General features: G+C 51.8%; 1 long non-coding RNA gene across 1 annotated transcript; it reads left to right on the top strand.

The window, feature by feature from the left end:
* Positions 1-3,633: 3,633 nt before the first annotated feature.
* LOC145543172 (uncharacterized) lies at positions 3,634-4,888 on the top strand. Its single transcript, XR_014080518.1, has 2 exons — positions 3,634-4,320; positions 4,425-4,888. It is a non-coding gene; the product is annotated as an uncharacterized LOC145543172 (long non-coding RNA).
* The last annotated feature ends 9,597 nt before the right edge of the window (positions 4,889-14,485 follow it).

Genomic DNA, 14,485 nt, shown 5'->3' with positions numbered 1-14,485 from the left:
TGACAGGCGTGTCCGCACCCACAGCAGCAGGCTCCAGCCCACCGAAGGATTTCTCACCTGTTCCCTCACTTGAGCCTCATGAGGCAGGCGCTTTTCTTCCCTTTTTACAGAGAGGGAATCTGAGGCACAAAATGGTTAAGTGACTTACTGCAGACCCAGATCTTAGCCTCTAAACCCTGTCTTCTTTCTACCCTATACCACCTTCAGCCTCTTCCCACTCATATCTGAGTCTTGCACTTCTCCAGCCCCCAAACCAGCTCCCAAACAGGCCCTTGGGCCCCTCCACCCTTAGCTGCTCAGGGCCACTACTTTCCCTGGGGATCAAGACTTGCCCAGTCAATCACCAGCTGGGTACTTCATCTGTGCCAGACCCCCTTTTAAAAGCATTTAGCCATATTTTCTCTCTCTCTAGTTAAATACATGTATAAATAAATATGTAAATACATGTATATTTATTTTGTTGATCCATATGTGAGAACACTGTAGACACCAAGGCATTTAAATACTTGATCACACGTTCTCCAAAAGAACGACAAGGCCATAATCACATCAGAGAGATTTAACATTGACACAATATTGTCTAATACACAGTCCCCATTCAAATTTCTCCAGTTGCCCCTCGAAATATCCTTCATAGCTTTTTTTTTCCTGATCCAAGATCCGCTCAAGAATTGGGCATTGAATTTTGTTGTCATGTCTCTCTAGCCCCCTCTCTTCTAGAATAATCTCCTTGCTTTCTTTGCTTTCACAATATTGATATCTTGAAGAGTTCAGTCTGGATGTCTTGAAGAATGTCTCTCAACTGAGATCTGTCTGATTGTTTCCTTATAACTAGATTCTGGTTAAACGTTTCGGCAAGAGGTCAGCTTGGTGGTGTGTGCCCTTCTCTGTGGGTGCTGTCAGGAGCCACGGTTTGTCAGCATTACCAGTGATGCTCAATTTCATCACTTGGTTAAGGTGGTTTCCTCCAGCTCTCTCCCATATAAAGTTACCTTTTCCCTTTGTGGTTCATGACTCATCTGTGGGAGTTAATACTTGAAGATTCTGAGACGATCTTGTTTCCCAGCAACATTTTACCCAATAGTTTCAGCATCCCTTGGTGATGATCCTTGCCCAAATCAATTGCAAGTGGATATTTGTTTAATTCCATCATCCCTTATGTATTTTTTAGTTGGCATTCTTCATAAAGTAGAGCTTCTCTGCTCTGCATGGTAAGAAGTGCTACCTCCATTTTACAGATGAGGAACTGAGGTTGGGGAGCTCAAAACATTCACTGCGTGAGTTGCAGAGGTGGCGTTCAAACTCAGGCCTTTGACATGCCTGAGCGCATACCCATTGCCTTCTATAACCTTCTCCAGTCCTGGATTTCTTCTCTGATGACTTAGCTCTGAGCACACGGTGAGAAGCCATGCCTTCTCCCAGTGGAATTCCTGTAGCAAGTGGCGAAGATGTTTAGAGCAGTGCTGGTGGGGGGTCAGGGAGGGAGATTTCCTCTCCTGAAATCATGAGACAGCCTTGCTCCAGCTTCCCCAACCTGCTTCTCACCTTAGAGCCTCTGGAGTGCCTCAGCCTCCCTCTTTGCTGCCCCTGAGGGCCCCTCACCCCTGCCAACCCCATTCCATCCTTGCTGGGTCCCCAGAGCTGTGGAACATGACTGTGGTGGCCCCAAGCCCAGGAGGTGACCCCCTCAGATAGGCCCAAGGTCGATGACTCTGCCGCATGACTCCTAAAGACAGGTAGAATGATCCCCTAGGTCCGATTTCCATTGGGGAAATAGGGTCACTATCTGGCCAGCAAGCACATCATGCCTACACCTTGCTCTAGAAAGATCAGAGGGATGACCTATGATCGGAGTGCGGGCATTCTGGAGGGAGAGTGGCAGCCGGGTCCCCTGCCCACCCGGACCCTTCCCTTCATTTCCCGCTCTTTACTTACACACCTCGCACCTGGTCCATTCACGAACCGCTTGCTCAGCAAACACTGACTGGCTGCCTACAGTGTACCAGACATGTGCTGAGGCGCTGCGGTGCCAAGACTCACTCCCAGCCTTCAGGGAGCTGCAGATAAGGAGACACACAAGGAAAAAGATCCTTGGGGATTAAGCATTGTGAGACGTGCCTGATTGCACCGAAACTCTAGTGTCGTCTCCGCAGATCATCTCATTTAACTGATATGGCAACCCTAGGGGTGCATACAACAGTGATCTCATTTTATTTTTATTTATTGGATTGTGTTGGGTCTTAGTTGCGGCACGTGGAATGTTGGTTGCGTCATGCAGGATCTTTTGTTGCAGCCCACAGACTCTCTAGTTGTGTTGCATGGACTCAGCAGTTGTGCTGTGCAGGCTTGGTTGCTCCAAGGCAGGTGGGGTCTTAGTTCTCTGACCAGGGATCAAACCTGAGTCCCCTGTATTGGAAGGCATATTCTTAACCACTGGACTACCAGGGAAGTCCCCATGAGCTCATTTTATAGAGGAGGAAACCAAAGCTCAGAGAGGCTCCCCATCATGCTCAAAGCCTTACAGTAAATAGCAGGGCTGGAAATGAAACAGCTTCATCATGTGTATTTTCCCAGAGTGTAGGGCATGACTTGTGCAAAGGCCTGGGCACCAGGGAGAAGGCGGCATTGGGGAATTGTCAGGATCCAGCGTGCCTGGTGGCATCTTCCTCCCTCTCCCTTGGGCCTCCTGTCTTTCATGTTCCTCTCCTTCCCTCTCCCTCTCTCTCCTCCCTGCATACCTGCAGAGCAGAGGCTCACTGCCTCTTGGGTGTCTTAGCCCCTCTACTCCCATCCGTCGTCCTCAAGTCCCCAGGGGCTGTGGGGCCCACATTCCTCTCTGGCTCTCTCGGGCCCATTAGTGTGTTTACGCTGGAGCGGGTCCCAGGGGAGCTGAGCCTGGACTCTCCCGCCCCGCCCCCACCACAGAGGAGAGTGGACACTTGCGAGGCTGTAGCTGGTCACAGCCACGCAGGAGAACGGACCCAGGGTCGAATTCCTGCCCCCCTGTCCGAACAAGTCCAGCGCGGCCACCGGTAGCCCCTGGGGTCCCCGCACCCCTTCCCGCACAGCCCCTCCTCTGGCTGACAGGCCCTAATCTCAGCTGTCTTCGTGCAGCCAAGGTGCACGAAGACCCTCCAAGCCCAGGGTCACCTGACGCCGACACATTTTAATTCAGAAGCTGATTTCTGCTTGTTGGCAACATGTCATTTCTGAAATTGCTTTCTCTGCCCAGAGGCAGGAGATGTCAGAGCTGCGCAGGTGTTACAGCGGTGCCGCCCCCACCAAGCACCCAACCCCTCAAGTTCAGGAGGGATTAAGGGGCGGGGTGGGGGGGCACACATTAGATCCTCAAGCTCTGCTTCTCATATTTCCCCAAGGGCTGGTGGAGGGGCGGGGGTGCCCGGGATGGGGGATGATGGGAACAGCCTCTGCTTTCCTCTCTGCCCAAAGACAGAGGCCCAGATGTGGGAGAATGAAGTTGATGTGACTGCTGAAACTGACTCTACATCAACAGTGGATCATTTTGAGCGTGTTCTATACAGAGGCCAGGCACCCTTCAAAGTGACTCTCATGCACTGTCATATTTAAGTCTCATGACAACCCTCCAACCCTCCAATGTCATCCCTACATTACAGCTGAGAAAACGGAGGCTCAGAGAGGTTAGATCACTTCCCTGAGGTCACACAGCAAGTATATAGCAGTGCTTAGGCTCAAACCCAGTGAGGGCAACAACCCGCCTGGGATTTAGAGGTCTGGGAAGAAATGGGACGCAGAGCTGGGGAGGACTTGGGAGCTGTTTTTTTTCTTTGCTTGCTTCATGGCTTGACCTAAAGATCTTCAGTGAAATGTGCCTGCTTCCTAACTTCCCCACTCCTGCCACCCACCCAACAGTTATTTGCTCCTTTTTTTAACATTTTCTTAGCATTTTGCCTACACTTGTGTCTTGAATAGCAATTATCACAACATGGGCATCCTTCATTTTATTGGATGAGTGAATGAAAAGATGAACAAATGAAGGTTTGAATCTTGCACTCTGTACTGTTCCCCCATTCACTTTCCCTCTGCAGTAGCAGGCTTCCTGGCACCATGTGCCTCCTGGATACATTGGCTCTTCACTAGCCAAGCTCCCTGCCTTTTCCTCTCCTCCTTTTCCTTCCCCTCATCCTCTCTTGCCTCCCCTCCCCAACCCTTGGACTTCCTGGCTGCCTCAACCACCAGGAACAAGGCCATTGAAAAGTCTGAACAAGACGAGGGCTGCTCGCTGAGTCCCCAGGCAGGGCACGAGCTGATCCAGATGGAAAGCCACCTGCCAGTCCCACGGTAAACATGGTGCCGGGGCCAACCCACCCTCCCCTAGGTGGTCCTCAGGCTCCGCTCCACTTGCTTCCCCAGGATCAATTTCTCCTTCCTGTTTCTCCCTCCAGCTCTTTGGACGACTGGTGGCTGTGTGTGCTTGACCCTTGACCTGGGCCAGAGCTAGGGACATGGGCAGATCGGCTGGTCCTGACCCGCGTCATGCATTTGTTGTCTTGGTATCAGATATTAGTGTTAATCAAAAGGCTTTCACAGGACTACCCGGTGGTACAGTGGACACGGGTCCACCTGCCAATGCAAGGTACGTGGGTTCGATCCCTTGTCCAGGGAGGATCCCATATGCCTTGGGGCACCACAGCTACTGAGCCCTCAATCTAGAGCCCATGAGCTGCAACTGCTGAACCTGCACGCCCTAGAGTCTGTGCTCCACAACAAGAGAAGCCACAGTACTGAGAAGCCCCCGCACTGCAACGAAGAATAGCCCCTGCTTGCCACAACTACAGAAAGGACTCACACAACAACGAAGACCCAGCGCAGCCTCCCAAAATAAATAAACAAATACATATTTTAAAAAGGCTTTTACAGCTATCATTTCATTTAATGTCGGCATAAAGCAGCATCAGCCATAAGGGGTAAAAATAGAGACGATATCAAAAATCCATAGAACTTCAGACCTAATGGGCCCTTTCCCACTTTACAGATGAGGAGGCTGAGGCCCACAGTGAGCAGCAGCAGCTGCAGCAATAACCTCCTGACTCTGGGGCCAGTATTGGGCAGGATCAGGGGGACTTCTGAAGTATGATGACCTGCTGTTTCCTGAAACATGGTTCTTCGTTTTGTGAAATTTATTGAGGGGTTCTAGTTCTGTTCCAATTTAAAAATTAAACTTAAAAAAATGAAATCATTTCACAGAGGATGGTCAAATATCCAAAAAGGGATAGGTGGTCTTTATAAATCAGATAAGCAGGGGATTCTCTCAAGGTCCACTGGCTAGGACTCCACATTCTCACTGCTGAGGGGCTGGGTTCAATCCCCGGTCAGAGAACTAAAATCCCGTAAGCCATGTGGCATGGCCAGGAAAAAAAAAAAAAAAGTCAGATAAACAGAGTCCTTGGGCAAGTACTGCCTTGGAAGTTAGAGCCAAACAGCCAAGTTAACTTTCTTCTCCAAGTCTCATTCATGAAAATGAAACAGAAACAAAAATTTCTCTATTGGTATCTCTCGAAGAGAGAGAGAGAGATTACATACACAGAACTCCTACTATATTCCAGGCACTGTGCCAGGCCCTGGGGATGAAGCAGTTAATAAGGCAGGCCCAGTCCTTGTTCCTAAAGCATGAAAGACAGATAAACAAGTCATCACTATTCGGTGTGATGAAGCTGACAGCTCTGGGCCCCAGGCGGCTGAACTCGGTGGTGGGGAAACAGGGATAGGAGAGCAGGAGGACTTTTCCCTGCATCCCTTGTTGTGGCTTTTGGATTCTGCATCATGTAAATGCATTGCTTACCCCCTAAATGAATACAATTTAAAATAGAATAAAAATTAAGTGTAATGAGGGTTAACAAGGGGTAAGTACAGGCTGCTGATGGGAACCGTGTTGGTGATGTGAGCAGACCTGGCTGAGGGGAATTGAGACAAGACTGCAGATAAGTGATAGCCCAGCTTCGGCCTGAAGCTTCATGGGGTCTTGGCCAAATGAGGGTATGAGGGGATGGGAGATGCAAGTGTCAACAGAAATGTTACGGCATGGGGTGATAAAACCAACCTTGCAGGGTCATCGGGAGCGTTACAGGGTGTTTCTAGAAAGTGCTTGGCACACAGGATGTGTTTAATGTATTATAGCCACTGCTTTTATTTAATTTTATTTATTTATTTATGGCTGTGCCAGGTCTTTGTTGCTACACGGGCTTTTCTCTAGTTGTGGCAAACGGAGGCGACCCTCTAGTTGCTGCAGGAGGGCTTCTCATTGCAGTGGCTTTGTTTGTTGCAGAGCACAGGCGCTCAGGCTTCAGTAGTTGCAGCTCCTGGGCTCTAGAGCATGAACTTAATAGCTGTGCCACACAGGCCCAGTTGCTCTGCAGCATGTGGGATCTTCCCGGACCAGGGATGGAACCTGTGTCCCCTGCATTGGCAGGCAGATTCTTAATCACTGGACCACCAGGGAAACCCACCATTGCTGTTATTATTCCCCAGTTATGGTTGCTGCCATTGGCAGGGGCTAGGGAAAAGGGGCCCTCATGCTGCCATTGACTCTGATACACTCCTGGGTGTCTGGGGGTCTCCTGGCAACAGATACTAGGCACTGCTGCAGCGTGGTTTGGTTTATGAGGATCCAGCCCCAGGGGCAGGAAAGCACAGAGAAGGCCTGAGTTCAGGGTGCTGTGTTTGTGGGGAGGCCATGGCTCTTCTAGAATCTGCTCCTCCTCAGACACAGCACCAAAACCAATCCAAGCTGTCTGACCAGGGGACGGCTGCCCAGGTTGTTTCATCTCATGTCACAGAGCAGGAGACCTTCCCAAGCTGGGAAGAGAAAGGACTCTGCCCCCTCCCAGCCGCAGGCCCAAGGTAGTACATAGCATAGCAATTCGAACCAGTGTTGTGAGCATGAGCGATGCACGAATGAATTCCTCATCCTCACAGCCACCCTCCCAGGAGCGAGGTACTACAATTACTGTCCCCATTTCACAGATGAGGACACTGAGGTGCACAAGGGTTAAGGAACCTTCATGAGATCACGTGATCAGACTTTGACATCCCCACCCCCACCCCGAGGCGGCCTCTTAGCCACTTGCTGGCTCCAAAGCAGAGCCCCCTCTACCTCAAATGTTCTCTGCTTGCCTGCTTAGGTCTCCCCTGCACAGGAAGGAAACCATTTCCTCCATCTCAGGAGAGCCCAGTAAGAATAACCAAAACCTTCTTTGCATCCCGGACATAGAACCCACGATGACATCAATAAAATTGTGAACATCTGATTTCCAGGGAGGTCGGATGGTCAGGAGGTGACGCCATCAAGATGCAGGATGGGGTGGGGGTGCAAGGCTCACTCAGGGGCGCTCCCTTCAGAATCGGGCCCTGAAGGGTGGGATAGCCTGAGCCCAACAGGAAGTGCTTCGCTCAGGAGGGGTTCAGCATGTCTCCACTGGCTGGGGGCCAGAGAGGAAGCGCCTTGACCCTAGGGAAGCCATGCTGGTTACCCTGTCCCCTCTCTCCTCAGTAGAAGGTGGGAGTTAGATCTTATTATTATTATTATTATTTTGGCTGCACCGCTGGGGCATGCAGGATCTTAGTTCCCTGACCAGGGATTGAACTCATGTCCTCTGTAGTAGAAGCATGGAGTCTTAACCACTGGACTGCCAGGGAAGTCCCAAGTGGGACTCACATCTTAACCTACCATTTTATCATGGCTTCAGCAGATGTCGCTGGCCACAGCCTCCAGCTCCTGTTTGACTACATAAACCTCTGACCTTCAACCCCTAAGGGCTCATGAAGACCTCTCACCTCTGTGTTCCTGCTCCCTCCTCTCCCTGTACTCCCTTGGCTCCCATTATTCATGCCTGAGTGGTGATTATGAGCACATATCCTTTCTTCCATTCCAGACCCTGGACAGGGGGGCCCATACAGCCTAGTACGTGGTAGCTGCATCTCACTGTCTCCTGAGGTAGGTCTTTGACTTCTGACCTTTAGACGGAAGAAGACGGCCTCTGTGAGCAGCCAGACCCCAGCCTTGTAGTTAGGATGGGTGTTCTTTATTGATGGACCTTTCTGTTGCATAATTTCTCCATCATCTGTACAACGGGGTAGTAATAGTAACACCTTACCTACAGCGTGAGGATGACATTCGTTAATATGAGAGCTTAGAACAGAGTCTGGGTTGTTGCGGCTCCAAAGAAGCGTTAGCTGCTACTATTATGATTATTATCATTGCTGTTCTTGTAAGACTCTGTCCTCCGGATTTCTGGACAGCCCCTCTCGCACCACGTCAGTCAGCCCCGCCAGAGTCTCCCTCCCTGAGGCCCAACCTGTGTCTGCTCTCTGTCTTTGTCCTCCGTTCCTCCTCCTCCTCTCTCCCCTTCCCTCCTTGCTGTCCTGGCTCCTGCAGCCCTGGGCTGGCTAATCACGCTACTGTCAATTCAGATTAGAGCCCATTATGTTCCTTCATCTCAGCTTAACATTTTTGTGGTTTCCCAGCTCTGCCCAAAATGCTCTGCTAGGGGCAAGGGCTGCCCAGCTGGAGGAAGCTTTGGGAGGAAGAATGTGAGTCTGTGAGTTCCCCAGGTGGGCTTTCCAGGATTCCTGCCTGTCAGAGGTTGAGGCTGGAGTTGGGAGGGGGCGGGGCACCAGGAGGAGTGGTCCCTCTTCGGCTGTGCTCCAGACTCCAGGGAACTGGAGGTCTTAGAATCTCAGCCTCCTTGCCCTGTGTAGACTCCCATCCCAGTGTCCTATGACAGATGGAACCACACTGAAGACTGTGTCTTGGTCTCTCAGTCTGAGAAGAGTCCCAGATCGTGGAATTCTGTGCCTGGAAGGCTCCTGGCAGAGCCACCAGTCCTAGCGCTTGTGTTGGGGTCCAGCTCCATCAGCCACAGGTGTGGCTTCTCTGCTCAGTTCAGTTCAGTCGCTCAGTCATGTCTGACTCTTTGTGACCCCATGGACTGCAGCACGCCAGGCCTTCCTGTCCTTCACCATCTCCCAGAGCTTGCTCAAACTCATGTCCGTTGAGTCGGTGATGCCATCCAACTATCTCATCCTCTGCTGTCCCTTTCTCCTCCCACCTTCTATCTTTCCCAGCATCAGGGTCTTTTCCAAGGAGTCAGTTCTCCGCATCAGGTGGCCAAAGTATTGGAGCTTCAGCTTCAGCATCAGTCCTTCCAATGAGTATTCAGGACTGATTTCCTTTAGGATTGACTAGTTGGATCTCCTTGCAGTCCAAGGAACTCTCAAGAGTCTTCTCCAACACCACAGTTCAAAAGCATCAATTCTGCGGCACTCAGCTTTCTTTATAGTCCAACTCTCACATCCATACGTGACTACTGGAAAAACCATAGCCTTGACTAGACGGACCTTAGTTGGCAAAGTAACATCTCTCCTTTTCAATATGCTGTCTAGGTCGGTCATAGCTTTTCTTCCAAGGAGCAAGCGTCTATTAATTTCATGGCCGCAGTCACCATCTGCTGTGATTTGGAGAAGGGAATGGCAAACCACTTCAGTATTCTTGCCTTGAGAGCCCCGTGAACAGTATGAAAAGGCTCAGAACTCCTCAGACCTCACCCACAAGCCTGCCTTCCTCAGGCCCAAGCTCTGGGGACCTCCTCAGCCTGGGGGAGCCCTGGGGAATCTGGGAGAAGCTCCCAGAAAGAGACAAAAGTGAGAGCAGAGGAATGGGAGGGGGCTGAGCCTGAGGAGGGGGCTGATCGAGAGGCTTTGATGAGTACTTTCAGCGCTGGCAGTGTGCCGGGCCCCTGCAGGCCGCGTCTTAATTCCCACAACTGCCCCCTGGTGTAGACACCCCTGTCACTGCTGTACAGGTAAGGAAATCAAGGCACAGAGATGGGAAGTGACCTGCTCAGCGTCACACAACTAGAAGGGGAAAGCAGGATGGGAGTTCAAGTCGCTTGGTCTCCACTGCAGAGCATGAAGAAAGGAGAGACAGGAGAGCCTCCAGTAGCTCACAGGGTGAGCAGGGACTTGTCATCTCCATTTGCAGATGAGGAGTCCAAGGCTCAGAGAGGTGAAGACCACCTTGCTGAGGTCACAGGTGGAGGGTGACTGACCGGGAACTCAATCTAAGGTCTTTGGTGTCCAGGTATGCAGGGTAGGGACACTGCACCCTGATCTCCCCCGCCTCTGCAGAATTCCCAGCTGTACTGCCCAAGAGCTGAGATGTTTCCCACGGGTACGCAAGCAGGGGCAGGATCTCGTCTGGGCGCCTCAAATCTTCTCTTGTTCGTCAGTTCAGTCAAGAGGATGTCAGTTTGCCTGTAGAGAACGCCAGGGGGAAATTTGCAGGAACTGTCTCCCTTTCTACTCAGCCCAACAGCTTTCCCTCTGAAACATCCTCATATTGCCCCATCTCACCCTGCTGCCAGGTTCCAGCCCTTCTTTGAGCTCCGTTCACACAAGCCAAAGGATCACCCTCTGCAGGGGCCTCAGGGACCCCAGAGCTTTCTTGGCTCTAAACAAAATGATCTCTGTTTTTCTTTATTTATTAAATTTGGCTGCCCCACTTAGCCTGAGGGATCTTAGTTCCCTGACCAGTGATCAAACCCATGGCCCCTATATTGGAAGAGTGGAGTCTTAACCGCTGGACCACCAGGAAAGTCCCAAAATGGTCTCTGTGTTTAGTGAGAGTTAATTTTGGTCCTCAGAGTTTCAGAAGCCCTCCATTTACACTTCTTGGTAGCTGGTCATGTTATACCCCTGCTTGAAATCCTTGGCTGTTTTTCTCGAGGTGAGTTCCTCAACCTCCCCCACCCTCCCAGTCCAGGTCTCCAGGCCCCGCTCGAAGTGTCCCGTGCCCCATTCAGCTGAGTCACCTCACCTCTTCCTGAATCTGGTTCATTTTCCCACCTCTGTGCCTTTCCCATCGAGTCCTGCTGAGAATGACCCTCCTCCCTTTGTCCACCTGACTCATCCTGCTCCACCTTAAAGACTCACTTATAGAAAACTTCCACCGCTCCCAGAGTGAATCACTCTCTCCTCTGAGCTCCCACCATCGGGCTGTATTTTTTTTTCCATTTGCACCAACCACACTGCACTGTGGGCAAATGTGCGTCCACCTCTCTCTCTCTCCCCCACACTGCACTGTGAGCTGCTTTTCCTGGAAGGAGAAAGTTCTGAAAAAGTTCTTCCCCATCCCTCCCTCTCTCCTCCCCTCTCTCCTTCAACACATATGTATTCAGTCTTGCAATGTGTCAAGCCAGGTGCTAGGTGGGGTTCAGGGACGAATAAAAAAAAAAATCCTGGTAGTCATGGAGTTTGCAATTTAGTGGAGGAGGTAGATAATCAAATATTCATACAATTAATCAAAAGATTAATTAGCACCGTGGTAAGTGGCCTGTTGAAGATGTTATATGGGCTAGGAGGACTAGCTGAGCTTTTTGAAGAAGCACCTGATAGTGAAGAGCAGGTTGCTACCTTCAAATCTTTCCTAGCAATCCAGCATCCTCTTGGTTTGACTCTCAGAAGACCCATGTGGCCAGTGTAGTTTCAGCTTGTGGTCCTTTATGGACCGTAGATCCTTTCTATCTATTCTTGCTCAGACTCTTTCATTCCCGACCCCACCCACCCAACCCTTGCCGTGGCATTAACAGGGACTCTCCTGGCCTGGTCTAGATCACATCAGTGGAACAGTGTATGGGAAATGCTGGGAAGGCCAGGGCTCTTTGACTTGGACAGGTTTTTACCTACATGTCATTTGTAGGATATACTCATCATGGGGAGAGGTAAGAACAGTATCAAATTTGAAGTTGAGGTTAGAAGCCTGAAGAAACCAAACTGGAAAGGCTCTGGCTTCCAGAGGCTAGGAGGAGAGAAAGAAGCAAGGGGTCTAATTCATTCTCCTGGGCAAAGGCAGATCCTCAGAGCCCAGAGCCTCAGAGCCACAGCCCTGGGGGCTGTGGACCCCCAGTGGGGCCAGATAGGGGACATCATGCTTCTAGGGTCTCTGTGGGGGTGGAGGTGGCTTAGTGGACGTCTTTGCCAACACACACAGTGAAGACTAGCACAGCAGGATCGGCACAGCTGACTGCCTTGACACCAACTGCCTACAGTCAGTCTGCCTGTGGCATCCAGCTACTCACTCCCCACTGGTACCTTGGTTTGTTCTGATGACTCCAGACCATGGTTCTCACCTTCATCCACTCTTCATGGCCAGTGAGTTAGCCCCCAAGATTTGGAGAATGTTCCAAATGATCATCACACTTCTTAAGTACAAACATTTTAAAAAAAAATTATTTATTGGCTGTGGTGGGTCTTCATTGCTTCTCAGGCTTTTCTCTAGTTGCAGCAAGCTGGAGCTACTCTCTAGCTGTGGTGCGTGGGCTTCTCACTATGGTGGCTTCTCCTGTTTCAGAGCATGGGCTCTAGGGTGCATAGGCTTCAGTAGTTGCAGCTCCCGGGTTATAGAACGCAGGCTTAATAGTCGTGGCGCGTGGGCTTAGTTGCTCCACGGCATGTGGGATTTTCCCATATCAGGGATCAAACCCATGTCTCCTACATTGGCAGCCGGATTATTTACCACTGAGCCACCAGGCAGCCCCAAGTACAAACTTCTTATCATCCACACAAGCAACAAATGTTCACTGAACACCCAGCATGTTCCAGACACTGTTGGGATTCAATGGCATAATGAAGTCACGCTGGCCTTAATTACTCTAAGCTAATCACTCCAGTTCCTTTAGCCTCCCTACTTTAGGTATTAAGAAGAGAATTAGAGATGCAGCCCTGGACCGTCCTTGATGGTCCAATGGTTAAGAATCTGCCTTGCAATGCAAGGTATGCGGGTTCGATTCCTGGTCCGGAAACTAAGATCCCACATGTGGTGGAGCAACTAAACCTTCCCCCACATCTAGAGAATCCATGCGCAGCAAAGAAAGATCCTGCCTGCCATAAGACCCAGTTCAGAAAAATAAATAAATATTTTCTTAAAAAAAAAACACATGCAGCCCTCATCCTCAAGGGACTTACAACCACATGGAACTAACCGCAAGGTAACCTGACTGCCAGTCCCTTTCCTTCTCTGGGCCCTGGGCTCCCGCTAGGTAATAACAAGGAGGATCAGACTCCCTGACCCTGAGTCCTTGGAGGTTCCACACTTAAGGTCACCGGGTGATGTGCAGGAATCATTTAAGTCCCCTTAAGACAGGTGCCAGGAAACCTACCAATTGGATAATTAGACTTGCCCCGACCCCGCGTCCCTGGAGAGACCGCAGCTGCCCTCCCCGCAGAGGCCGGGCGGAAGGGCTGGGCGCCGCGGGGGTCCCCTGGTGGAATGTGGCCATGGTGGGCGCTGGGACCGGGGGCTCGGCTGACAGATCTAAGGCCGCCCGCCTGCCACCAGGTCTCCACGGGGTGGCCCACCGGCCTCCCTCCTGTGGAATGAAGAGCCTCGCTCCCCCTACCTGGCGTTTAATCTTTAATGCAGCCCCAGCTGCCCTCGGGCAGGACCCATCAACCCACCCGCTCTGATAAAAGCGATAATTAGCTCTTTTCCAACTTTTCACTTCTACCCCCCCTTTTCCACCCTGATGTGTGAGCAGTTGGGAGAATTCCAGCTAATGGGCCTGCCCTCAGCCATTTCTCGGGTCCATGCAGGCCGGAATGTGCGGAGTCATTAGCCGGGCCTCCCGGGCAGGGGCCCGCACGCGGGACGTGCTCGCTCGGGAGGTGCTCGGGGGGTGCCCCAGCCACCCGGGAGAGGGCCCGGCCTCGGCAGAGCAGACCTGCCCAGACCTGCTGGGTCCCACCTTCCTCAGCCGCAGCCCCTTCCGGGACCTCGGCAGAGCCCACTTGGGAGGTCGCCTCAGGCTCCCACGGGGCCAGGCCGAGAGGACGTGGGGCCTTTCGTCCCCAGGCATCGCCCTGCTTCCAGGGCAGGGAGCCCAGCCTGGGTTCAGCCACCAGTCAGTGCAGAGGCTGCTGGCTGGGATACCCCCCTACCCCACCCCACCCTGGCCCCGCCCCATCAGTGACTTATAATAACTAACTTGTGCGCAGGGTCGGTCCCTGATGAAATGCTTCCAAAACGCTCCACTCAGACGCTCCACTCAGCCCTGCAGCCCAGGACTTAACCATGCAGGCTCAGGAGCTGTCCCCCAGGAGCAGGGGCCAATTCTGGCTAAGCTCCCTACCCTTTCTCTCTGACCAGCACAGGCTGATGTCCACACACAGACTTGTCGGTCACTTAGTGCCAGAGGCTGCCAGGATCTAGAGCCATGAGGTCACCAGCACCCAGGTTGCCTAGGACTCCCAATGGAGCCATTGCTTCCCAGGGTCATAAACAGGCCAGTGATGCCTGGAATCAGAGGTTACCATCAGCCAGGGCCAGCTTCACCTAGAAACCCAGGGGTCCCTTTGCCTGGTGCTGTTGACACCTGGAGCCACCTAGACCCACAGGACACAGGCATCTGGAACCCCAGAAGGGCCCACCCAGGGATGCCATAAACTAGGGTCA

Source organism: Giraffa tippelskirchi, chromosome 3 (assembly GCF_054371585.1).
Source record: "Giraffa tippelskirchi isolate mGirTip1 chromosome 3, T2T-mGirTip1v1.2.pri, whole genome shotgun sequence".
Classification (NCBI taxonomy): Eukaryota; Metazoa; Chordata; class Mammalia; order Artiodactyla; family Giraffidae; genus Giraffa; species Giraffa tippelskirchi.
The sequence above is the reverse complement of the archived record's forward strand: the minus strand, read 5'-3'. Positions and strand labels throughout refer to the sequence as shown.